Below are 26,260 nucleotides of genomic sequence, written 5' to 3'. Positions count from 1 at the left end.
GTTTGTCCTTCTGAAGAGGCTGGCCATGCAGCGAGGTTGAGTACTTTCCTTGGCCTCTGCTGACAGGTCCAGGGAAAATCCTGACACACAGACTAGAAATTAAACCAAGACTGGTACATAGGAGTCCTTTGGATGCAAAAAACAGCTCCCTGGACAATAGGGATGAAACCCCAACCCAGACTGCAGACTTATATACATGGTGTTCCTTTTCCCTTATAACTTCTGCAAAAATGCTCCATGTGAACATGAAATGGACAGTGCCCTCAGCACATCTCCACAGTGTTGGTCTAGACTTTTGCTTCAGGGACTTTTCCTTCCTTCTGATGATGCTAAGGATCTCTTTAGGGGTTTGGTGCCCATAGAACCATGTGATTCAGTATTTGGTTCCTAGTGGGTTAACCTGTTTCAGAAGGATAAGGCAGTGCTTCTTGGAGAAGAGCTGTGTCCCTAGGGTTCGTTTTATAGGTTTCCAAAGCCCAAGTCATTCCCAGTGATTCCCAATCTGCCTCCCGCTTGTGGCCCAGAGAGCTCTCAACTGTTCCTTTGCTGTACCACAATGTACTAGTTCTGTAAATGTGAGTCTGAATCACACACTATCTTTTATAAATTTGTTGCCTTGGTCATGATGTCTTAAGGAGCAAAAGAAAGGAAGATGCAGAACTAGAAGCTCTTGCTTTCATGGATCAAGCAGGCTGACATTTACTCATTAAGTCAAAGCCTGTAGGTACTTCAGTGTCCTTTGCTGTTGAGTTTATCATCTCATTTCAGACTGATGAACAGTAGGTAGTTGAAGAGAGAGGCGATGCATAGTCCTAGCCATCTGAGATGCCTATGAGCCAAAACAATGACCAGCATGGCTAATATCCGGGTACCTGAGGCTCCAGAAATACAGATTTTCTGAGGTGAAGCCAGAGCTCGGTCAGACATTTGGACATCAGCAGCCCTTGAGTCACTCCTTCCCATAATTGACTCCATGTGCATACTTCAGCATGGAGCTCCTGTGAACCCATTGGATGAGTACCCCAGACTTAGGTGGAATAGCTCTGTGGCATGTTTCTGCAGTTCAGCCTTGATACAGGACAGTGTTCTCAACTAGGGGCAGGGATCCTTGCAAGGTACTTAAGGAACACAGGGCTCTGCTCCATTCTTTGTCCCTGCATTTCCTTCAGATAGGAACAATTAATTCTGTGTTAATATTTTTGAGATGAGTGTGTGGCCCCATGTCTGAGGCGCAAACCATGCCTAACCTCTGGATATGATCTCTACAGGATCTCGAAACCCACTGTTGGGTATTTCAACTAATGTGATCCCCATGCGTCCTGGGAGCCTCTTGCTTTGCTAGAATCTCAACTTTCTGGTGGCTATCCTAGTTCCCCACTCCGCATTGCTGCACACATTCTTTTAATTTTCTGATCCTCTGTATTTCTCCCTGTCTCTTTTCAAACCTGATCCTGCTCCCCTTTTCCCCACCCCCTCCCTCTCGCTCCGAAGTGCCTACCTCTCTCTACCTCCTGTGATTATTTTGTTACCCCTTCTATGTAGGAATGAAGAATCCATACTTTAATCCCCCTTCCTTTTGAGCTTCATATGGTCTGGTAGTTGTCTCATTGGTGTTCCAAGCTTTTTCTCCTAATATCCACTTACTGAACAGACATTTGATCTTTTGTGACTGGTTTACCTCACATAGGATGATATTTTCTGATTCCTTCCATTTGCCTGCAACTTTCATTGTCATTGTTTTTAATAGGTGAATAGTACTCCATTGTGTAAATGTACTGCATTTTCTGTATCCATTCCTCTGTTGAGGGACATCTCAGTTGTTTCTAAGATTTCCCACAACAGTCCTGAGCATATTACTCCTGTTTCTAGGGAGCTAGCCTTTCTGGCCCTACTGGAAAGATATCCTTGCCCTCTGAAGGTTGTAACTCAAAGACATCACAGATCACGTAGTGGGTCTCTGGCTCATAGATATTCTTGGAACATTTGCCCTGTACTTACTCAGCAGCAAGGTAATCAGAGCAAACTGAACTTAAAAAGGTGAACAAGATTCAGTGGACTAGAAAATTTAGCAGCAGAACAGGCAAAAGCCTCTCACTACTATAGCCTCAGGCACTCATGTGGCATAGAAGATTGGTGGCCACATATACCAAGACTCTGCAGGAAAAGATACAGCAAGAAAGTTAGATGGCCTGGAGTCATCTCCAGCTTTTTCTGACGAACAGAGGATGGTTTGAAAAAAATGATAGGATACTGAGGTGTCAAGACCTCCATTTCTTAGAAAAAGTTTCTCATGAAGTGGTGTCCTATGTCCAAAGAACAAGATTGTACATATGAATAAATTCTACAAATAAATAAATATAAACATCGTACTATGTTGGAAATTGAATAATAATTGCATTAGCTTTGGCTCAAAGTTTTTCTTGGGCCTAATGACAATTAGTACCCTGCTCCACTGCTCAGGACATGACACCCAGGCCGGCATCGATGCTGTTCTGTCCAGTGCTCTGGAATCCACAATATCCTAACTGTAGGGTTCTGCGGTTAAGGAGGGACGATAATTGTAAAAGATAATTCTGCTCTGTCATGATTTATGAATGTTGCCTAAACTTCTGGCCAAAAGAGATAAAACGTGTTTGGGGACAAAAATGATATTTTCTATGTTTTGGAACGTGAATCTATCCTTGCCTACTGAGTTCTCTATAAAGAAAGAAGCAACCAGACCACCAATCAGTCAGGCTGCAAGATTCCTCCAAACCACCATGACTGACTCACTTCTTTCTCTCTGACTCCTTACCTCCTCTGTGGGACCTGGTCATCATCAGGGCTGGCCCCTGAGAGCTTATAGTGTATGTGTATGGTCAGAAGTCCAAGATGTTACACAACTGCATAGGACAAAGGTCTATATGTCATGTATAAGCATTGGAAACAGTCATGGATATCATATACGTTCATAAGAACCAGCTCTGGATATGTTGGATTAATAAGGCAATCTGTCCTCAAATTTATGCACTCACATGGGAAGTAATTGCAGATATCATGTTACTGTGTGAGAATCATTCCTCAATATTGGTACATGCATGGTAAGGAGTGCATGGGAAGAATTCATGCAATACTATGTATCATGTACCTGCAATGGAAGGAAAAGACGTCTTGGAAATTTGAAACGTATATGGAAAAAACTTGGGATATCACGGTCCTACATAGGAAAAGCCGTTGATATTATGCACATATGTAAAAAAACATTCCTGGATACGGTACTCTCATGGAAGGAAGCAATAGATATCAACAAAGGTGGGGCACAATCCTGTTTACTTCAAACCCAAAATGATAAAGTCCTGTATATATTTTACTTGCATGAAATTAAGTCTTGGATCTCACTCACCCACAGTGAAAGAAGTCCTGGAAATACTATACGTTCATGGCAAGAGGCACTGGATATTATATTCCAACAAAGAAAGAATTCCTGCATATCAGGGACCCACATAAGAAACAGTCTTGGATGTTTGCTACTTGAATAGGAAGAAGTTGTTTATATCGTGTGTGTGTGTGTGTGTGTGTGTGTGTGTGTGTGTGTGTGTGTGTGTGTGTGTGAGATACTCCTAGATATCACAAATCCACATACCAAAAATTCCTGCATGTTGTAGATGAACATGTACCCGTATGGGAAGTAGCCTTGTTATTGGAATCCACATGAGAAACATTGGATATAATGAAACATCAGGAGAAGCAGTTCTGTTTATTGGATACCCACATGGGAAGAAGTCCATATATCTTGTTACTGTATGGAAAAGTTCATGGAAATTATGTGGCGTGACGGGAACAAGTCCTAAATCTCTAAAATTATGTTGTGACTCTAGGGAAATTCTGGTTTATATGGGAGGTTCCTGACTCTGTTCTGGGGACTTTTCTTGGGTCACTTCTGGTACGCTGTTTAAGAATTTTTGACTGTTAAGTTGATGTGAGGGGACCACACATGCATGTATGTCTCTATATTTTTTTTTACAAAAACTTATATATATATATATATATACACGTTTGTTTGTTTCATGAAAGAACAATGTACGCTGACGTTTTAAGACATAGCAGAATAACGTGTCGGATTCCATAACAGACGGTTGTGAGCCTCAATGTGGTTGCTGGCAATTGAACTAGGGAACTCTGGAAGAGCAGTCAGTGCTCTCAGCATTTGTCCACCTCTCCAGTCCCTGTTTTCATATCTTGAAGAAACAGATCTTTACAATTTTCACTAAAGGGGAAAAAGGAAACTTTCTTAAGGCTGGTGGAGCCTGTCCAAGTTTCTGAAGATGCCGATATGACTGGCAGGAACTAGTAAGATAAACAATTCAAAATATTTAGGGAACAAGGAGATCTATAAACCTGTTAAGTAGCAATTTATACTTATGAACAAAATGAATACCGATAAACAAAAGAAAACATTTTCCTACAGAAATGCTAGCTTTTATGAGAGAAAATTGCATCCAGAGAGCCACATTTGAAGCCATGAATCAAGTTCTTGAGCTCATCTGCCTGAAAAATGATTGCATGATTGACATCATGCAGGGACACACTGGCTATACCTGGAAGACAATGGCATTTTTGTTATAGTCCTTAAGAAAGGGTAAATGAAGAAATAAGGCAATCATGTAAGCTCTACTATGAGATATATTCCCCCCCCATGTTATTATTGTTTCCTACTTCCTGCGTTTTTGTTAATTCACTACCATTATAATATAAGATAAAGTCTCAAGGATAATTAAAGGAGAAACAGATCCAAGTTGCCCTAGGTATTGAACCTGTCTGACCTCATTACACACCTCAGCATTCTTTCTTGACTTTCAATGCTTATTGGATTTGATCCTGCCTGATTCTGCCATCCAGAGGAAGGTGATTCACTCAAAGTGAGCATGTCAAGCTTTCTCTGTGGACCTGTGTAGTCTGGTTGATATCATCCTGTCTGGGTGGTATATTTTAGGGGGAGAATACCCAGAGTTCACAGAAGGAAATTTTCCATTTGCTTCACAGCTCTGGTACACCCATTAAAGCAGTCATGAGAAGTATCTTTGGAAAAGAAAAGGTATGACATATATTTAATCATGCACATCCATATTTATGACACTCATCGTTGTAAGCCTTTCCAAAGGACTCCCTTTTGAAGTATGTTTTCTCTAAGATCCCTTCAGTAATCATTTGGATTCTAACGCCTATTAGCTACATAATCATAAAAAGTTACTGGTAGTTCTAAGCTTTGGTGACCCTATTCATATGCTGAGGACCCTCACTGAGACATTTTGAGGAATAACAAGACTATTTGACATTACGTGGTATCATATAATGGAAGCCTAAAAATGAGAGTCAACTAAGAGAGCTGGACACATTTCTGAGGGGAAAAAAGAATGAAGGAAATCTCCATATAGGCAGACAGAATTTTCTTTGTCATTTTAATGAAATTTTCCAACTCTCCTATCATTTAAGATCAAAGTATGTGGAGTGGAATCTGGTTTCAGCACTATCCCTGTCATATATCAGCTACCATGTTTCTCGTCTTGCTTGGCTATCATTTCTAGATTATAAAGAGACAGCTTAGTCACAAGATATTGTAACCACTATTTTGATATAATCCAATATACTACATGGATTAATATTGAAGGTATTTTGTACTGGTTAATACGACAGGTTCATTCATGGTTTAAATGGAAATTCTAGTTCCAACACTCATCTGAGTCATTTGGGAAAAGTTATTTGAGATGGTTAATTATACTAAGGTTTCAGATAAAATAGTAGCTGTAGTCATTTGAATGAGAACAGCCCATAAAGGCTCACATGTTTGAATAGTTGGTCTCCAGGCAGTAGAACTGTTTAGAATTAAATCAGAAGGGTGGCCTTGTTAGAGGAGGTGCGTCATTAGGAGCCAGTTGAAAAGTTTTTAAAGACTAAATCTTTCCTAGTTAGCTTGTGCTTCAAGAAATAATTTGTTAGCTACTGTTCACATGCCATAACTGCCTTCCTGTAGCCATACACCCTGACAAGATGGTCAGGTACTACTCTCCAAAACTATTAGCCACAAAGAAACTCCTTATTCTTTAAATTGCCGAGGTAATAGTGCCATATTATAACAATGCTAAAGTAACTGAGTCAGAGACTGACCTCTGAACACATTCGTGAATTTGTGTTCAAAAGTGTTCGCCTGAAATAGAAACGTCTAGATAGAACGCAAAGGCACCATTCCATGGAACAGGGTCCCAGACTGAAGGAAAGGGGAAAGTAAGTAGATTTATCTTTCTGCTTCCTGACTTCAGACACAGTAGAAGCAACTACCTCCTTGTCTGGCCAACATATCCTTCCCTGAGATATAAAATGTATAGTAATGTTGTAAACCCAAAGAAACCCTGAGTTTTCTTTTGTCAGGGATTTTATACATCAATTAAAAAATTAACTAACTGTTATGTAAGAGCTCCAGCCTGAAATGCCACATTGATGGACCAGAATATTATAAATAATATTACATGGAGGTTTTGTTTATTAAAAGTGAAGTTGAGAAAAACTGCTTAGAATGTTATCTGGTATACAATAGCACCAAAACAGACCATTGAAAAAAGCATAAATTTTATTTTCCCGAGAGGAAGCATCATTTCTGTAGATCTACTTGCTATTGAACGGTGTCTTGCATAATTGTCCATCTATTCTGATAATATCCATTGGGAAAATTATGTCAATATTCTTATTCCACACTACAATGATGCATGAAACCCTGCAATTTCGTGGAGAAGAAAGAGGTAGACAAGGGTCCTATTGAAAGAGAAAGATTTTCTGGATACAAGGATGAAGACTGAGAACATGAGTACAGGGGCATGCAGCCCAAGCATGTACTCTCTTCCAGCGTTTTCATGTGCTAAGTTCAACCTCAGAGGATTCAACGAGACACATTCAGTCCCTGGTGACATCATTCCCCTGCATAGATACACAATATGACTCACCACAGTTTTAGATAACGGTTGGTAAGAACTTTAAAAGGGAGTAGGAGGGTAGACAATGAAAGAAGCTCCTAACAGGAATGGAAGTAGTCAGTGCTGCCCTATGAAGGTTGGGGAACACTGTTGGCCTGGCAGTCTGAGAGCTATGTTCTGTGATGCTCACACTGCTCTCCTGACACACACACACAAAGGAGGCAATACTTAATAAGTATAGTGTGGGGACAGTTTTAATATTTTCTAACTTGCATTGTAAGAAAAATAAACCTTTTCTTCTTTTTTCTTTTTCTTTTTTTTTAATTTGTCCAGAATTTTTGGAGTTTGACTTGTGGTCGCACTTCTTATAGATTTATTATGCAAACTCAAAGGAATATAAAGGATATAGAGCTAGGAACATAGATTGGTGGTAGGCGGCTTGCTTAATATATATGAGGCCGTAAATTCAGTTCCCAGTACCAGAAAACAACATCGCCAAACCCTAAAATACTTGGATTAATGAGATGGTTCTTCACACAAAGACATTCACTTCTTACAAAGCCTGAAGACATGACTTCAATTCCCAGGTCTCAGACAAAAGGAGGGAACTGATTCCCAGTGAATGACCTCTAACCTCTGCACCTGCAGCTATACAGCAGTACACAAAGTCCCAGTCCACAGTTTCCTATGCATACCAGGAGGTCTACTCCAACCCAAGACACCAAGTTCAGCCACCAACACAGACAACCAGAGAGAAACAGGCAAGTTCAGGAAAATAATCCACAGAAGCCACTGCAATATGCCACCACTGGAATACAGTTCTCCTACTTCATCAAGCCCTGAATATCCTAACACCCCTGAAGAGCAAGACTATAACCATAAACCCCATGTCATGAAGACGATAGAGGCCTTTAATGGAGATAAAAAGAATTCCTTTAAAAAATATAGGAAAGCAAAAAGAGGTGTAAGCCTATAAAGAGAAGACAAATAAATCCCTTAAAAATACAGGAAAATATAAATAAACAGGGAAAGGAAATGAATAAAATGGTCCACGACCTAAAAATGGAAATAGAAGCAGTAAGGAAAATAGGAATGGAGACAACCCTGGAGACAGAAAACCTAGAAAAGAGAACTGGACGTACAGATACAAGCAAAAGCAACAGAATACAAGAGATGCAATAGAGAACCGCAGGCATACAAGATACTAAAGAAATGATAGATTAGTAAAGGAAAACACCAAATGTAAAAAGTTCCTAGCTCTGGGGCTGGAGAGATGGCTCAGAGGTTAAGAGCACTGTCTGCTCTTCCAGAGGTCCTGAGTTCAATTCCCAGCAAACAACTTGGTGGCTCACAACCATCTATAATCAGGTCTGGTGCCCTCTTCTGGCCTGCAGGCATACATGCAGGCAGAAAGCTGTATGATGTATACATACATACATACATACATACATACATACATACATACAGTAAATAAATAAATGTAAAAAAAAAGTTCCTAGCTCAAAACATCCAGGAAATTTGGGACACTTTGGAAAGCTCAAACAAAGAATCATAGGAGTAGAAGAGATGAAGATTCTCGGTACCAACTGCCAGAAGATATCTTTAACAAAATCCTAGAAAAAACATTCCCAAACTAAAGGAAGAAATTGTACCAGAAAGGAAAGTCCTTCCACCACATAATAATCAAAACACTAAATGGATAGAACAAGGAAGAGTACTCAAAGCTGCAAAGGACCAAGGACAAGTAGGCAATAACAGTATCAGAATTACACTTGACTTCTCCAAAGAGACTCTAAAAGATAAAAATTCGGGACATATTTCTTGCTGATCCTAAGAGAAGGCAGGCGCCACCCCAAAATACAATACTCAGCAAAACACTCAATCATCATAGAAATAGAAACCAAGAAATTCCATGACAAAACAAATTTTAAACAATATCTTTCTACTATTCCAGTCCTAAAGAGTGTACTAGAAGTAAAACTCCAACACACGAGGATAACTACACCTGAGAAAATACAAGAGATTAATGATCACACACACAGACACACACACACACACACACACACACACAAACACTCAGACACACACACACACACACACACACACAAACACTCAGACACACACAGAGAGAAAGAGAGAGAGTGAGAGAGAGAGAGAGAGAGAGAGAGAGAGAGAGAGGAGAAGAGAATTACATACACACACTAACACCCCCAACATCAACATCAAAATAATAGCAACTAACCATCATTGGTCCTTAACATCTCTCAATGTCAAATCACCAATAAAAATAGACACAGACTAACAGACTGAAACCTAAAACAAGATTGAGCATTCTACTGCATACATGAAACAAAACGCAGCAAAACAGTGGACACTATATCAGACTATAAAGCTATAAGATGATTTTCCAAGCAAGTGGACCTGAGAAATGTGATGGAATTGCTATTGTAATATGTAATAAAATAGACTTCCAACCAAATTTAATCAAAGGAGAGGAGGAAAGACACTCCACTCTTCAAAGGAAAAATCTACCAAGATGAAATCTCAATTCTGAACATCTATGCCCAATTGCAAGGGCAGCCAGATTCATAAAAGACACTTTACTAAAGCTCAAATACACACTGAACAGCACACAATAATAACGGTGAACTTCAACACACCACTCTCATCAATAGACAGGTGAGTGAAACAGAGAAACAATGAAAATTACAGAGACTATAAACCTAATGGATTAACAAATACTACAGGACATTTCACCCGAACATAATGGAATGTACCTTCTTATCACTCACAGAACCTTCCCAAAATCGACAATATATTGAGCATAAAAGGAACCTCCATAAATACAAGATTAAAATAACCCCATGCATTCTATCAGATCAGCACAGATTGAATGTGGACGTCAACAACAACAGAAACAGCAAACACACACACACCCAGGATAACTGAACGGCTCTCTATCCAATGATCATTTGGTTAGAGAAAAACATTAAAAAATGAAAGACTTTTCAGAATCCAATGATAATGAAAGCACAATATACCCAAACTTACAGCACACAGTAAGAAGTGTGGTAAGAGGAACAGTAATAGCACTGTGTGCCTTCATAAGGAAAATGGAGAGATCTCATACTAGCAATGTAAGGCCACACCTGAAAGCTCTAGAAGAAAAAGAAACAAAAAGAGCCAAGAGGAGTCTATTGGTTCAGGTTCTCTCCTCAGGGATTCTTATGTGTGGTGCCCTTTAGGATATCTGCCCAGTTTGCTTGATAACAGAGATGGAGACACTTGTCTCTCTCCTCTGTTAGTGAAAGAAAACAGCAAAAGGATCAGGAATGTTTATTTAAGCTTCAGGAAGAAAATTTAAGGAGAATATACCTAAATACTCAGCTGTTTCCTGACAGGCGTAGGAGGCATTTCACCACAAATTTTATATCCTGTGAGGCAAAGTGCTGGTTAGAAGATGACCTGTTTCAATCTGATGACACTTGACATCATGCTACCACCATTGGCAAAAATATGAACTCTAATGGCAGTAAGTGCAGATCCCTTGAGACCGCTGCAGGGGGGAAAATCTGATTATCTTCTATGTCCAGAAATGTCTGTGTAGAGTACCTTCAGGGAGTTCAGCTGAAAACGGTCCAGACCCAGGGCTCTCTTGAACAGTATTTAGTGCTCGGCCTGTTGAGGGTTGAGTCAACAGATTATAGTTTTGTGGATTATTAAATACAGCCTGGGACGGGCGATGCTGAACAAGAGTTAGGAATTAACATGAAGAGAGTCAATGCTACATTGATGAAAACTGAGGTGATAGCAGTTCACATGGCTGTTTAGCGAGAGTCCACCAACAGCAGGCCAGCACCTATCAAGTCATGGTTCATATCGGCACTTCCCGAGAAGTGTTTTCAGAAACAGGCAGCTTTATACAATGACTCTGGAGTCCTTCAGTCAGTGTTGCCTGCTTTTCTTATCCCTATCACAAGGTATATGACAAAAGCCCCTTAATGAGGAAGGATTTATTTTGCTTCACAGTTTCAAAAGGTTCAGTACTGTGTCAGGGAAGACATAGTGGTTAGAGCATGTGGCCTGTGGTGATGGGAACCAAAGCTTAGGAGATTGTTTACCTGAGACTTGTTTACGAAGCAGAAGGCTCAAGCTGGCATCAGAGCCAGGTTATACCTCAAAGTCTATCCTCCAAGATACCTGTTTTCTCCAGCTAGGCTCTGCTCCTACATATGCCCCAACTTACCAAACTAGTATTGTTATGGTGTCCCCTTGTATCTAACATAATGTAATCATAAAGTTAATGCAGAAAAGTTTATTGTAATAAGCCACTGCAGAGATGCAGACAGGAATCTGGAGATAAACTCTGACCCTGAGTCAGAATGTTATAGAATTTTTAATCAAATATCAACATCGGCTGTCATCATCTGTGCCACATTGCAGTTTCATTGTCTGTCAATCAGGACTGTACTAGGAACATTTCTTCGTGGTACATTTATGCTTGTCTCATTGGTTGGCTTGCTCAACTGCAGGAGAGTGGTTTGCCCAGCATTCATATCTCAACTTGCCAACCAAGATGACACTCATTCAGGTAGGGCTTGGGAAGTGAACCTTTGACACCTGTTCAGAATGCAAGTTTTATTCAAAATCAAATTGTAGTCTGCAGCTGGAGCTGACCCTGTGCCAGAGCTCTCTGTACCCAGATCCTACCGGGAAACAGCTGGTCTCCCAGGAGTGCTGACACACAGGCTTAGAGGAGGGCCAAGCCACTGTCACAGACAGCAAGACCAGCTAACACCAGAGATAACCAGATGGCCAGACAAGTGTAAGGACCTAAGCAACAGAAACCAAGGCCACTTGGCATCATGAGAACCCAGTTCTCCCAACACAGAAAGCCTGGATACCCAAACACACTGGAAAAGCAAGATTCTGATTTCAAATCACACCTCGTGATGAAGTTAGAAGACTTTAAGAAGGATATAAATAATTTCTTTAAAGAAATACAGGACAATACAGGTAAACAGGTAGAAGACTTTAAAAAGGAAATACCAAAATTCCTTAAAGCAAGACAGGAATACACAACCAAACATGTGAAGGAATGGAGCAAAACCACCAGGATCTAAAAATGGAAATAGAAACAATAAGGAAATCACAACGGGAGACAACCCTGGAGATAGAAAACCTAGGACAGAGATGAGGAGTCATAGACGTAAGCATCACAATAGAAAGTGAGAGATAGAATAGAGAACCTTGGGTACAGAAGAAACCATAGAAAACATTAACACAGCAGTCAAAGAAAATGCAAAACACAAAAATATCCTAAGCCAATACATCCAGGTAATTCAGAACACAATGAGAAGATCAAACCTGAGGATATTAGGTGTAGAAGAGTGAAGTTTCCCAACTTAAAGAGCCAGTAAATATCCTCGAGAAAATTATAGAAAAAATTTCCCTATCAAAAACAAAGAAATGCCCATAAGCATACAAGAAACCTACAGAACGCCTAATAAATTGGACCATAAAAATTGCTCAAAACTCCAAATGCACTAAACAAATAAAGAATATTAAAATTAGTAAGGGACAGACCTATCAGAACCACACCAGACTTTGACAGCCAAGCAGCACTTTGCCAGGCATGCAAGGGATGGTCCAGGCTCTAATATCCAGATGGAAATTGTTAATGGAGGAAAAATGTCTGCTTGTGGAAATTAGATGTCAGGCTCTGTTCTGCCAAGGGCATGAGATTCAAAAGAAGAAACTCCATCTTTGGAGCTAATGGGAAAGTTACTGTGACAGTTACTGGACTCAAACCTCATAAAGTGATCAGAAGGATCAGTGGTCTGAATGTTCTTCATGTTTGTTCTACTCAACACTAAAGACAGGAAACATCCATATCTCTAGAGTCCAACACAGGGATCCCAGTGCAAGTTATATGACAGGATATCGGGCAGAAAGTGTTAGTGCAGAGGATGAGTGACAAGTTAGAGATGTCCTGCCAAGGTGCTTCTTCCCACCAACATGCACACACACACTCTCACACACACATTACAATGACCGTTGATCTATCTCAGGGTAGGCTCACGGAATTATATATACGGACAGATAACTTCTAATTTCGAAGAGAAGCCACTGAGAATCCAGGAAGTTAACCAAGATAGCAGAGGTCTCTCAACCTAGTGTTCCTTCTACATTGCACCATTTTCAGGTTTCTATTTATAAATATTTCACTGTCATAATGAAGAGAAATCCAAGAGTTTGAAGCTTTGATTATATGAATTAAACTTTAATTATATCAATAAAATTGACACAATCTCATAATCACTTACGTGTAATGGATAAAGCTAAAGAATTTTGAAACCCACCTATGCAAATACACACATAGTAAGTCTCTCCTTCCTACCCTTGAGGACAATCTTTTGTAGCACTTTCCTTTACTTTTTATAAAATGTACCATATGCACTGCAAGATGATCCAATACTTATTAGTACATAGGAATCAACTATATCCTTTTCAGGTTTATATTACTGCACAGGCATGGACCTGCTATTGCCCACTCATCCATTCTAACAACCATGAACAGAGATGGTTTAAAACAGCGCTACAAAGTAAGTCCTTACCACAGGCACACATACTTCAGCACACCACTGACCCTGCCATATAATGAGACTCCTAGAGATAAACGAGATGGGGGATGAGCTGCAAGCATTTCCCAGGCTGCCATGGGATCAACATGGTCTTGGTGCCTCCTCATCTCTTGGAGGTTTCTCCTGACAAACTTGTTCTTAGCAAAGTGGAAATGAGAGAAAATATTTTCTTGATTAAATAATGCCACATTCACAAACACAGATGGGTATTGAAAATCATGCTAGAAGTGCCATAAGCTTGTGTACAAAGAAAAGAATTTGATTCGTGCCCTTCGTCCTACCTCAAAATATAAGCCTTATATTCCTACAACAGGATCTAAGAGCTCCTGTGAGAGAAGCACTCCTTTGATAAAAGTCCCAGGGCTGTAAGAAGGTTCCTGTGAAGTGGAAATGCCCAGTTGCAGAAGAGAGACACAGAAAGCGAAGGATCACAGAGGCAAAATACTAGTCTGAACTAAGAAGAATTACAGGACGTCAAAAACAGACTCACCATCAAGAGGAAGGATACAAGCAGGCAGTGGGTCTTGAGAGGTAGGGTCTGTACATGACAGTGGGTTGATCCAGAGCATAACTGACAGAGGGCATGATAGGTGGTGGGTGGAATGTTGTGCTTAAGAGTCACAGTGAGTTGGATGATTGTCCTAGTGCCTTCTGTCTTACTATGATAAAATATCTCGACAAAAAGAGACTTGGGGAGAAAGGGTTTGTTTTCACTAACAATTCTAGGTTAAAATCCATCCTTGTGGCAAAGTCTTAGTAGCAAGGGCTTGAGACAGTTGGCTATGTCTCATTCACAGCCAAGAACAGACAAATGGATTTGTGTGTGCTCAGTTGCGCATTGGCTTGACTGTGCTCAGTGCAACCTCTTGACTTACGTAGTTCAATAGCCCTTGCCCAGAGAATGTTGCTACCCTCAACGGGACGGATCTTCCTACACAATTAATTTCATTAAAGCAATCCCCTAAAGTCACGCTTCCAGGATAAACCAATGGACCCAGTCCCTCACTGGCATGCTGCCCTTCTTGGGTGATTCTGTGTTGTGTCAGGTGACAAGGCTGATGGCACATCACAAAGATATTACTTTGCAGGTAAAGGACCCAAAGTCTGGAGAAGTGATGAACATTAGCCCAAGACGACACAGCGACACAGTAAGCTCTGGATATGGACTCTCTCGCTTGGGGTTCCTCAACATTGATTACATAATACTGATTGTGGTAGATTGAATGAGAATGGCTTCTGTAACCTCATGTGGTTCAACACTCACTCACCTATCAGTGGAACTATATGGGAAGGATTTGGAGGTGTGGCCTTGTTGGAGGCAGTATTGCTTCTTACAATGGGCTTTGTAGGTTCCAAAGGACCATACATTTCCCAGTGACCTCCCTCTGCCTTGCAACTGTGGATAAGGTTTTAGCCCTCAGCTACTGCTCCAGCACCATCTCTGTCTGCCTTGCTGCTGGGATTCTCTCCACCATGATGGTCCTGGACTCTAATCCTATGGAACTGTATTCCCCAATAACTCTTCCTTCTATAAATTACCTTGGTTGTGTTGTCCCTTCACAGCAACAGAAAAGCGACTGACTCTGATAAAATATCTACCTGCTGATGTCCTGGCCACACCCCTGTCAGTTTATTTATTTGGATGTAAGGAAATGAGGAGTCCATGCACCTTGCATTTTAAACTGGAAGGTGGTTGACATGTGCAGCCTACCACGGGAATGAATCTCTGGTAAACTATTTCCATCTCCTGTCCCATAGCCTTGGACTCCCCCATTTACCATGCTGGAGCTGCTTCTGCCTGAGACCTGGAGGACAATTTATTAGACCTTCAGAGGGACATGATCATCTGAGACTTCCTAGCACTCTTAATGATACAGCCACACCCACTGGCATCTGCCTCCCTTGAGGGAGACTGCAAGAATTCAGAAACTTATTTTACTGGTTGCCATGGCAATTCTTTGCAGTGTCAGCAGAAATACTCCACAAGACACACAAGCTAGTAGAAGCCTCCCCCAAGTCTTCAGCTCAGAATCTCTCTCAGCCCTAGCCTCAAGCACTGTATTGCGGAGCCTTGACTCTGAAATGCAACAAAATAACCACACACTCTGGGATTCTTTGCTATACCCTCCTCTTCATAGGGCTCAGAAGTGAAACATTGTAACCGCCTATCCAGCTGGAACAGGCATGGGGGCAGATGGAATTGAAAAGTTCTTTCACCACTGATCCTCCTTGTATAGACTCCAAAGCTCCTGGTTTCTGTATCCCTCCAATTGCTAAAGCAACTCTAATCCCCCAGAATCCTGACCAGGTTTGTTCCTAATCTCACTGTTTTCCAAGCTCTCAATTTGAGTTTTATTTAATTCCCTGTGTCGGTATGGACACATGGAGTTCAGGGGATAACCTAAGGTGTCGGCCCATATTCTCCTTCTTCCTTGTTTGAATAAGGTCTCTTTGTTTTTTGCTACTTCACATAGGCTAGATTCTGGGTCTGCTCCAGTCTCTACCTCACATCTTGCCTTTGAAGACCTGGGATTGCAGGAGTGCTACCGAGCCTGAATTTTTACCTGAGTTCTGAGGATGCTGATCCAAGTCCTCATGCAAGTGCTCTATTCATTAACGCAATTCCCCATCCCATAATTCATCTGTAGTCATGTAGATCTTTAAAATATTGAAAAAAAAACCTTCCTATCATCTTAAAATTCTTGCCATGTATAGAAAACAGAACAGTCCTACCCTCATTGACAAGCAAAGCCAAGCTATAGCCCAGTAAACCCAGAGCTGTTGGGAGTTAGAACCCAGGTTCCAGTCACAGCTCTGTCAATTGCAAGCTGTGCATATGAAATGTGAAACACTTGCAAGCTGTAAACCTTACACTAGAGAGCTCGTGTCTGGAATAGTTTGTTGTTAAAGAGCCAGCTCACTTTTTTAGACCTGATAAGAACAGCTTCTGGGTTCTTTTCCAATATAACTCTCCTTTTCAGATGCTACTGCTACCACCATCTTTTGGGGTGTGATTTTTTTATGGAGTGAGGATGGGATGTGTACACCTGTTATCAGGTAGGCATTTGCCTGTGCACAGATCCCTGTTCTAAACTGTTCATTTGCTATTGTATGAGGCAATCTTTCTTTCCTGAATCCATCAAGGTCTTGGAACAAAGCAACAGAAATGATTGGGTGACTAATACAAGAAAGTGGATGCAAGCACGGATGGAGATTCAAAATATCAATCAATCAAAGAAAGAAACAAACAACAAAAGTACTGTGAGGAACAGGGGTAGCCAGAAGGATGAACGTAGAGAAACAGGCAGGAATCATGGGAGCACTAGGTCTGGCCACCATGATTCTGGACTACATGGTCCAGTCTCTTTAGAATGCTGCAGCTGTCACTGTCACCCTGAGTATACTCATGTCCAATCTCTCTCCCTCTTTTGTTACTATTGGTTGAGCTATCATTCTGCTCCTGTGGATTGGATGTGAATGGTAGATGGGCAAACTGTGGAGGGTTCTGCCCCATTGGGAATTGCCAGTCTTTCACACACTGAAAATTCACCCTCAAGAAGATGTGGAGGTACAGGGACTGCTAATACAGTTCAATGGTTAAGAGTACATACTGCTCTTGCAGAGGCCCTGAGTTCAGTTCTAGCACCCAATTGTGGTGGCTTACAATGGCCTGTAACCCCTGCTCCAGGGAACTCCCTCCCCCTGGTCTCTGCAGGAACCTGTACTCAGGTTCAGACGCCTACATACACATAATTAAAAATAACTAAATCTCCTTTGTAAAACATATGGAAATAAAATATAAGTGACATTTTCTAGAAAGCAATCTTTTAACTAGTGCTCTTTTTCCTGCTGACAAAGTTTCAGAAGCAATGATTTGTCCTCTTCTACCTCAGAAGTCCTTGTACAACCTACAGGTCCAAACCCAGTGATTTATGAAATCTGCTGTTTCTCCACATTTAAACACCCTGTCAGGTGAGAACAGTAGGAATAAAGGGATTGTTTCTTTTAAGGGTGATTACTGTTTGCAGACCCCTTTCCTTATTTGAGTTTAGTAGATAAAAATAAAAATTCTAGGTGGTGCTGATCTCCGGTGCATAATGCAAGAATAACATTAATGCAAAACACTTTGTTTTGTGTACTGAACACTGGCCACCATACATTGATAATTCAATGCAAAGCACCACATGCTCCTGCATCTAATCTATACCTTTTAGATGTATAGTGCAATTAAACATGAATACTTGCACAGGAATTTACCCGGCTTCTCATCTCAACCTTTGCCCCATTCCTTCTATCCTTAGAAATGTAAGGTTCTTTAGAATTACCTGTTCTGGCAAGAATTCCCCTTCCAGTTTTCCCCAGCATTTTAACTACTCATTTTGAACACCAGTAGTGTTTTTACAAGTAACTCTATTTAAAGGTCCAGATATTGAAGTTAGAGGTGGATGTGGAGGCACATGCCTTTTAACTCCGAACTCAAGAGACATAGGTAGGTGGATCTGTATGAATTTGAGTCCAGCCTGGTCTTCATAGTGAGATCCAGGCCAAATAGCTACATAGATAAATCCTGTCTCTAAAATCAAACAAAATACTGGTGGACAGAGGAACCTTGAGGGAGATCTGCTTTGGCCTTGTGTAGGACCCTGAGACATAGAAATGACACAGGAGACAGGGCCCTGTCAAATGCCCTCCTAGTCTGTTCTAGATAAGCTTTCCAATTGCCTTGTTTTCTAATACGAAATTTCTTTTAACCTTGTAGTCTTAATTCAAATCTCACAAATCTCCTCTGTACAGAGTCCTGTCATGGTTCGGGCACCACTTTTGTGTTCTTACTACACATCCCTCTCGTTGATATTATCTTTTGGCTGTGTCTTGTATGTAACCAACTCCCATGCCATCCCCATGCCAGGGTAAGATCTTAGCTCTTTGTTGACCTTGTGCTTGTACTCCTGTGACTTTTGCTCACAGCTGCCTCACTGGTCTCTCAGAAGCCCCTACTAAGGACCAGGGGAGTCAGGTGACTTTCTCCAAGCTGGCTTCCTAAAATACTGAACTGCATTATTCCCACTCCTGAGAGGCATCTCACCCCTCTGGGGATGGAGAAAAGGCGTCCATTTGGCCACTCCGGGACAAGAAGAGCAAAACATATACACTGTAGCAACTTTCTCTACCTGGCTGCAGAGGGAAAGCCCACAGGGTGAGAAAGGAGGGGCTGGAGAGGCGGGCCTGGGGGCAGGGCCCTTGTCGCCCCAGCCAATGGGCTTTGCAGCATAAGGAGACATGGCTGCCCAGTGGAGGTGCTCTCATACTGTGCAAGGCAGAGACATAGCTCTGAGGCTGCAGCACTTTCACTGATCCTGTATTTGGCTTTGCCAATCCGAGGTACATGCGGGCCACCTTAGCTGGCATGGTCGGTAAGCCACAGCAAAGTCGACTAGGTGGGTTTTCTGGCCATAAAGAGCACTCGACCTCGAATCCGGGCTGCAGGCGGGCCCTCGCTTGGTGCCACGTCCCTATAAGCTTGCTCTTTTGATAGAAGAATGTTGATAATGCATGTTGGCAGGATGCAGGTTCTCCCTGGGCCCGGAATCCCACTCTCAGGTCCCAGGCTGCTGCTGCCTGGCCCTAGCTCTACTCCCTGAAGAGCTCCGGAGCCCTGGGGCTCACAAAGCTATGACTTCTGTGGTTTTTAACCCAGCATCCAGACCTGTCCCCAGGAAAAGCTTCCTCTGGGATGCTGAGACCACAGCAGGTGTTGGTGATCTGCACTGGATCCCTGCACCTGCTGTGTGCTGATTCCTCAGGACCTGTTGCCTTGGGTCTGGGGCTCAGATCTGTTACGCAGTCTTCTATGTCCAGCTATCCGGAAGCAAAGGAAGAAACCTTGGAGCGTTTTCCTGGCCAGACTAGGAACACAGACTAACACCGACAGAGAGACCTGGTTATTTATTCATGATTTACTTGGGTGTAGGCCAGACACTATGCTCATCTGTAGGGGCCTAAAAGGAATTCCAGGAGTTCCTGGGGCCTAACAGGAATGACAGAATAAGAGGGATTGCAGTGAGGTGTTATGTTATTCAGTATTTGGTTCCTAGTTGGTAAACCTGTTTCAGAAGGATAAGGCACTGCTTCTTGGGGAAGAGCGTGTTCCTAAGGTTGGTTTTATAGTTTTCAAAAGCCCAAGTGATTCCCAATCTGTCTCCACTTGTGGCCCAAGATACTCTCAGCTATTCCTCTCACTATGCCTTTGCTGTACCACAGTGGACTTGTTCTGTAAGCATGAGTCTGAATTATACGTTATGTTTTATAAATTTGTTGCCTTGGTCATGAAGTCTTATTGGAGCAAAAGAAAGGAAGATGCAGAACTTAGAATCTCTTATCCTACGATGAAGGAGGCTGGGAAATAATTCAAGTTGGTCCAACAGCCACTCTGCTGGTCCTGTGGACAGTGATGGAGGCTGGTATCTACAAGCTAGGAAGCTGTAAACAGCTACATTTTGGGCAACTAGAATAGCAGGACTCTGGCCAGTTAAGGCTGACTGTAAGGCCCTGTAACCCTGGCTTCTGGGCATGAATTCAGGCAGGGAGACGATGGAGTAAAATTTCTCCAGGAATCTCTGAATGCTCTTATCTCTTTGCCACGAACCTGCACTGGTCTCCTGCACTGTCCCCTGTGTCCCCAGTGCTGCTCTTGCTGCACAGCCCTCTGAGGCTCCTCCACTGGCCTCCTTCACAGCCCCCTACAGGCCACAGCGCTGCCCAACCCTATTCTAAGACATCCAAGTGCTGAGCTGTGGGTCAGAGTCACTCGTGTTCTGCACAACCCCTAGACCCCCAGGCTTGCTGTTGGACTGTGAGCAGCTCACTGAGGTTGGGCATCCTCAGTGGCTCCGAGTCTCACAGCCTGGACCCTGTCCAATGCCTGCCCATCTTCTGCTACCTCTCCATCTCTGAGGACCAAAGGAAGGGGGCGCCTGCGAGGGCTTGGGAGAGGTGCTACAGTGCATATTGGTTGGTGGGTGACACTGCAGCAGGCCTACTTGCAGGCCAAGCTGAGCACTTATACTGGAACTCTTTCAGGAGGGGCTCCTTCGGTTCTCTTTGTTTCCAAGTTTCTATTATTATTATTATTTTCATCATCATCATCATCATCATTGCTGCAAAGTGTCATTCTTGTTGAAATGAATGCCAGTGAAATTTTCTTTTGAATGAACAAAATATCCACAAGAGGGCAGTTGTGATGTGGAAAGAACAGAAAATTCCAAACACTTGTTTAGGTTTCAGATGAGTTTGAAACTCTAGTTTTAAAAGAAAAAAGAGCCAAGCACCAGCAGCTATCAGCCACCATTCCATCTCTTCTCTCACCTGACAGCCTTAGTTACAGTCCAGATGTGAGAACTCTTACATTGGAAGGGTTTCCAAGACCAGTGTGAGCCAGCAGGCTGCCACCTCCCTAAACTATAAGTTTCTAGAATTGAAATTAATGCCCAGAACTTTCCTTGATAGGAGTATCTCGCAGCCTACTTCATGGTGGTTGTTTACCTTGTTTATGTTTTTTAACAAAGTTCTATATGTTTGGGTATGGGGGAGATCTTGCATTCCAAAGTTTCATTATAGTCTCACTGCCAGCACTCAGTGGGTGTTTAGCTTAGAACCATTTCCTCTGCTCTCTGGAAGCCTTGGGTAGAGTTCAGTTCATAGTCGTTGGGAAATAAATGCTTCATTTTTAGCTCTTTTTAGTTGATCTGCACCTCAACTAATATGAAAAAAGATTTAACTTATTTATTATCTTGTGAAAAGTATACACTGAGGATACTGTTCAATTGTGTTTATCAAGTATGATGAAAGCAATAGATATATGTTTTATTTTGTTAAATTATCATTGCCATTATTAATTGGCAAAATGAGGAATGTGTTCTTTTCACAGTAATATATGCATTTTGTAACTTCACTTGGTTATTTTATTGGAAATGAGTTAGAAAAACCTTAATTTAAGAGATTGTATGCAATATTTATTTTATTGATTTTTTTACTTCTTTATGTAAACTTTAAAAGTTTGAATGGTTTCTTTACAGAAATCTACCTAGATGCTGTGGAAGTAGTTTGAGGAACACTGTATGCTCTTTTTCTTCTTTTCTTTTTTTGAATGTATAATGCCTGTAGCTTATCCAACTTTAAACAATAAAAGAATGGCCATAGACTCTGCAGTCAGGTCACGTGGAGAATGCTTCTCTCATTTGAGCTTTATATAGAAGCAAGGAAAAAAAGTTTCTTGATTTTACCAGCTCTAGTGTGATGTTGAGGCTAAGACAGGTAGCAATAATGCGGAAATGGTCTCAGTGCCTTCATTGGGCCTGAACTTACCTTAAATCTTCCTCAACCAAACAAGGACTTCATTAGTGCTTGACAATTTGAATGAGGGATGTGTTCACCAGCAAAAGAGGAAAAGTCTTTTTTACCACTTTTTACATAGCTATGAGGGGAAGAGACCAGGTCTTTGCACTGAAATGTTGGTGGTACACACATATACCTTGTTTAGTGACAGCCCCAAACTTGTACAATAATATTTCAAATGTAAAAAGGCAGGAAGGTCTCAAGATTTCCCAGATGGCAGATGACCAAGCAATCCCTTAGTTTGTATGTAGGTACAGTTGGAGCACTACATGTGCACTCTGGATTACTTTGACAGAAGTAGGGTTTTGAAAATCATGATATATAATATGTTTAATATAATATAACATATTATATAATATAATATATAATATATTTTGAGGAATCAGTTCACTACAAATTGTGACTGGAAACATTGTACTATACATGTTTGTAGGTTTCCCCCAATAAAGGTTTTTGGAAAAAAATATAAAGCTGGACCTTGCTTGTATTGTCTGTGTGTCTTCCTTAGTGCTCCATCCCAGCAGACTATGGAGTAAAATTTCTCCAGTTATTGCTGAATGCTCTCAGGGAGTTTATCATGTTTGCCATGAACCCTTAGTTCACTGACCCCTGAGTTACAAATGTCCCTGAGAAAATCTGGAGCATTCGCTGGCTTTTCAGACTGGGTTCCCAGGGGATAGAGAATGCCTCCATCCTTTTATACTGTGGATAACACAGTTTTGTTGTTTTCTTGTCTGTGTGTAATGAGCTATAAGTTATTTAACTGTTTCCAAAGTCAGAAGCCCTCCCTCCCTTGTCCTGAAGGCTTCCAGTGCACACGTGTCTGCTTCAGTGGGTAAACTAAACAGAGCACAGGGCATGCATGAGGGGAGCATCTGAGAATGCTACTTCCTAAATATTGACTTTCACCTCAACACAACTTCAAGACTCTCATACCTCATACACACATCTCATATGCACACTATGACACTTTCTGCCTAGGACAACCCTTATCCCCAAGCAGAGGGAAAAAGTTCAGCTACGCCTCAGAATTTGGTCACATAGGAAAGAAGTTCTGAATTTCTTTATGGAGTGTGTTGTCTATAAAGGGTCCTCTTTGCATCGTGTATAGCACTTGGTATCGGTCACCTTGTCTAGGCCAGGCTCCTTGATGACAAATTGCATGTCATTGAGCTAAGTCACCAATTTTTTTCTGACCTCAGTGCTTTTGTTTTCCCATCACAGAGATTGAAAGAGGATTGATTTTTAAAGCATTTGTAGCTCCAGGTGCTTGGGCCTTAGAGAGGAATGAACTTCAGAATGAATGGGTGGGTTCAGGTTGATGTGGACACCATGTTCAAATAAAGGGGGCTACCACCTCTGTTTCCTTGGGGACTGGGGTTCACAAGGTAATCTCTTTATTTTTTGGATATTCCCTAGAATGTACAGACAATGTCCACTGCACAGAGGTTAACGTCAAGGCTGTCACATTGGAGTGACTTGACAGTGTCACCCATGTACTGAATAATAAGGCTGACATCTAAACTCATCCTGTGGACACAGTGGAGGGCAGCAGATGCACTTGGAGTAGGAGTTGGAAGCAGCTGGAGAATCAGTTGTCGGTAGGGATGCATGGAGCTGCTACTGTCTTGCCTTCAAGGTAACTAACAGGCTATGAGCTGGTATGACTGGGACTGGGGAGTTCCCAGGCATCCTTGCTTGCAGGGTTTATGTCATTCTGCTTGTATACACAACCACAGCACCTGCATGCGAGCTGAAAGTGTATTAGACAATCTTGATAATCAAATGATAGTGCCTGAGGGAATTCCTCTCAGCCAAAACCTGTTAAAAAGCTGATGCTCAGTATACATTTGTGGACATCTAAATCTTGCTATGACCGCTTTGACTATGCTAGTGTTTGAGAAAATTCAGAGGAGAACTAGGCCATCATAGAGTTGGTGCATCCTGCCTGACTCCTCTGACATTTATTCTCATGAATAAACATTGCATACAAAATCCTAAGTGCATAAAGAATGGGGCTGAAGGCTGTAAACACCTGAGTAGAAGATACACCAGGTGTTGCCTACCTCTGTGTGACTTGAGTTTGTTCCTGACACTCTGTGTGTTTAGTGTCCTTCAGTTGTAGGACTCACTCTGCTGACTCTGAGATGACCCAATGAACCTGTTGTGTGGTAGAGGTGGTGGTGAAGACCTTAATTCCAGCAGTCAGGTATAACAGGCAGGTGAAACTGTGAATTTGGGAGCAGCCTGGTCTCCAGTGTGAGATCCAGCACACCCAGGACTACACAGAGAATCCATCTCAAAAAAGAACAAAATAACCAATCAGCCTTTAAGAACAAAATAACCAATCAGCCCTCTGAGGGGTTAGGGAGAATGTGTAGTTCAAGAAAAGATATCTCCAGAGGTCGCCTGATTCACTGTGCTGTTCTGGGCAGTTGTGGAAATAAAAGAAGGAAGACAGGGCCCTCATCTCTCCTCCTCTCCCTCCCACCACCTCTCTCTCTCTCCCTACAACTTCCAATTCCCCATGCCCAGTCTAGTGGTATCTGGAATAACAGGAAGAAATGTGGCTTTGGATAACTAGGATGTTTCAGAGGAAGCACAAAGAACCAAAGGGCTGCTGGAAAGGAGTGTTCCCTTCAGCTGGCTCTTCATCAACTCTGCCCCCTGGGTTTGGGGGAGCCCCAAGTCCCACTCCTGGTGCCCAAGTTGGGGTAGGACTGGGAGTGGGGATGGCATCCCTGAGCAGCCTACAGATCCTGCCCTGCTGCCCCTCCCCTGCAGCCAGCCAGGCCTCTACCAGGCCAAGTGATGATCCCTGTATGAGCGCTACCATGTGGTGGGACTGATGGTTTGCCCAAAGGGAGCGACATTAAATGCATCCAGCAGCAGACCAACACTTACATCATAACTTCCAGCCAGGACTAAGACCTCACCGGTGTTTGAGATCACCAGTGCCTGGGCAACCTGGAATGTCGGCAGGGCTGCAAGGAAGGAGATAGGGAGGTACATTGCCACACATAGTGGCAAGATTCTTGAGTAGAACAGGGATGGTGACTTCCTGGGTGACAGTAAGATTGACTTCATGGCAGTCAGAGTCCATGCAGCCCTGGATAGCCTCTACTCAGATGCCTGGCCGGTGTTTGCTCCAGGCTGTAAGCCACTCTCCACCTTCAGGCACAACAACCTGGGCTGTATAGGTGAGTGTGGCATGAACTCATCTCTGAGGCCCAGCACTTAGGCTAGCAGGGCAGGGACATCAGCTAAGGTGGATATCTGCTTCCAGCAATGGTGTGGGCAGGCAGGACTTGTATTATGGAGTGAGAGGTAAGCTTGCCCACCCCCACTGCTGTAGGAAGACCAGGAACTCCATCTTCACACTGGTGCACTTCTCTTCTGCCTCCTACTACTTTTCTTCAGTCAAAGCATATGCAGAACCCCCAGGTGAGCACTGATCTCCTGCCACCAATGAGGGGTCATAGGCTAACACAGAGGCCGCCCACGTAGCCACTACGGGGTTTCTCTAAACTGAGGTAAGAGGGCCTGCATGCATCGTCTGCTTTGAGAGAAAAGTGACAGCAGCCCTGGTGCCTGGTGGACATAACCTTTTCTGCATGGCAGGTGCAGTATGCATCTGTGAGAGGACAGACCAAGATTGTCCTGTCTGTCACATCACTGCCACACAAGCAATCTGAATATTTTTCCAAATTCCATGTCCCTGGACTCCTGTGTCTGCTCCCTAGGGTACAGCCATGGACCTGTAGCAAGGTGCTGGGCAATAATCACCTCAGTGGGGTGGGGAAGGAGAGGCCTGAGTGGCTACGGGTGGGGCAACTTCCAGAGTCTCTGGTTACACTTTGGGAGTGGGCTATACATTTTACTAATGTTACAACTCTGATACATCAACAGACCCTTGAATCCGGAAGCAGCTAAGAGAAGCTTTTGTTTAACTTGAAGTGGCCACCAGGACAACCTGACATTTCCCTTCTCCCTATCTATGTGACATTAGGTCCCTTCCTCTGCAGGGTAAGATCAGGGAGAAATGCCATCTGTAGCTAGGGGTGCTCTTAGTGATCCCCAGGCCTTTGGTTCTGACTTTCCATCTCCTAACGTGACCCCTTCCCTCACACCACCCTTTTCCTGAGTTCCCAACACAATAAGGAGAGGGGCCCTAATAAAGTTCTAGGTACATCTTCTGGGATAAAGGAGGATGTCAATCAACAAAGGGCTCACAACTCACCTGTCTCACACAGCTGGGCTGAGAGATCTGAAGGAGGC

General features: G+C 42.5%; 1 pseudogene; it reads left to right on the top strand.

Annotated features, from left to right (window-relative positions):
- The first annotated feature begins 23,593 nt into the window (after window positions 1-23,593).
- LOC134479635 (RNA-binding protein MEX3A-like) lies at window positions 23,594-25,725 on the top strand (annotated as a pseudogene).
- The last annotated feature ends 535 nt before the right edge of the window (window positions 25,726-26,260 follow it).

The sequence above is a fragment of the Rattus norvegicus genome, chromosome 7 (assembly GCF_021556685.1).
Source record: "Rattus norvegicus strain SHRSP/BbbUtx chromosome 7, alternate assembly SHRSP_T2T, whole genome shotgun sequence".
Taxonomy (NCBI): Eukaryota; Metazoa; Chordata; class Mammalia; order Rodentia; family Muridae; genus Rattus; species Rattus norvegicus.
Note: the sequence above shows the minus strand (reverse complement) of the source record. Positions and strands in the feature narration are given on the sequence as shown.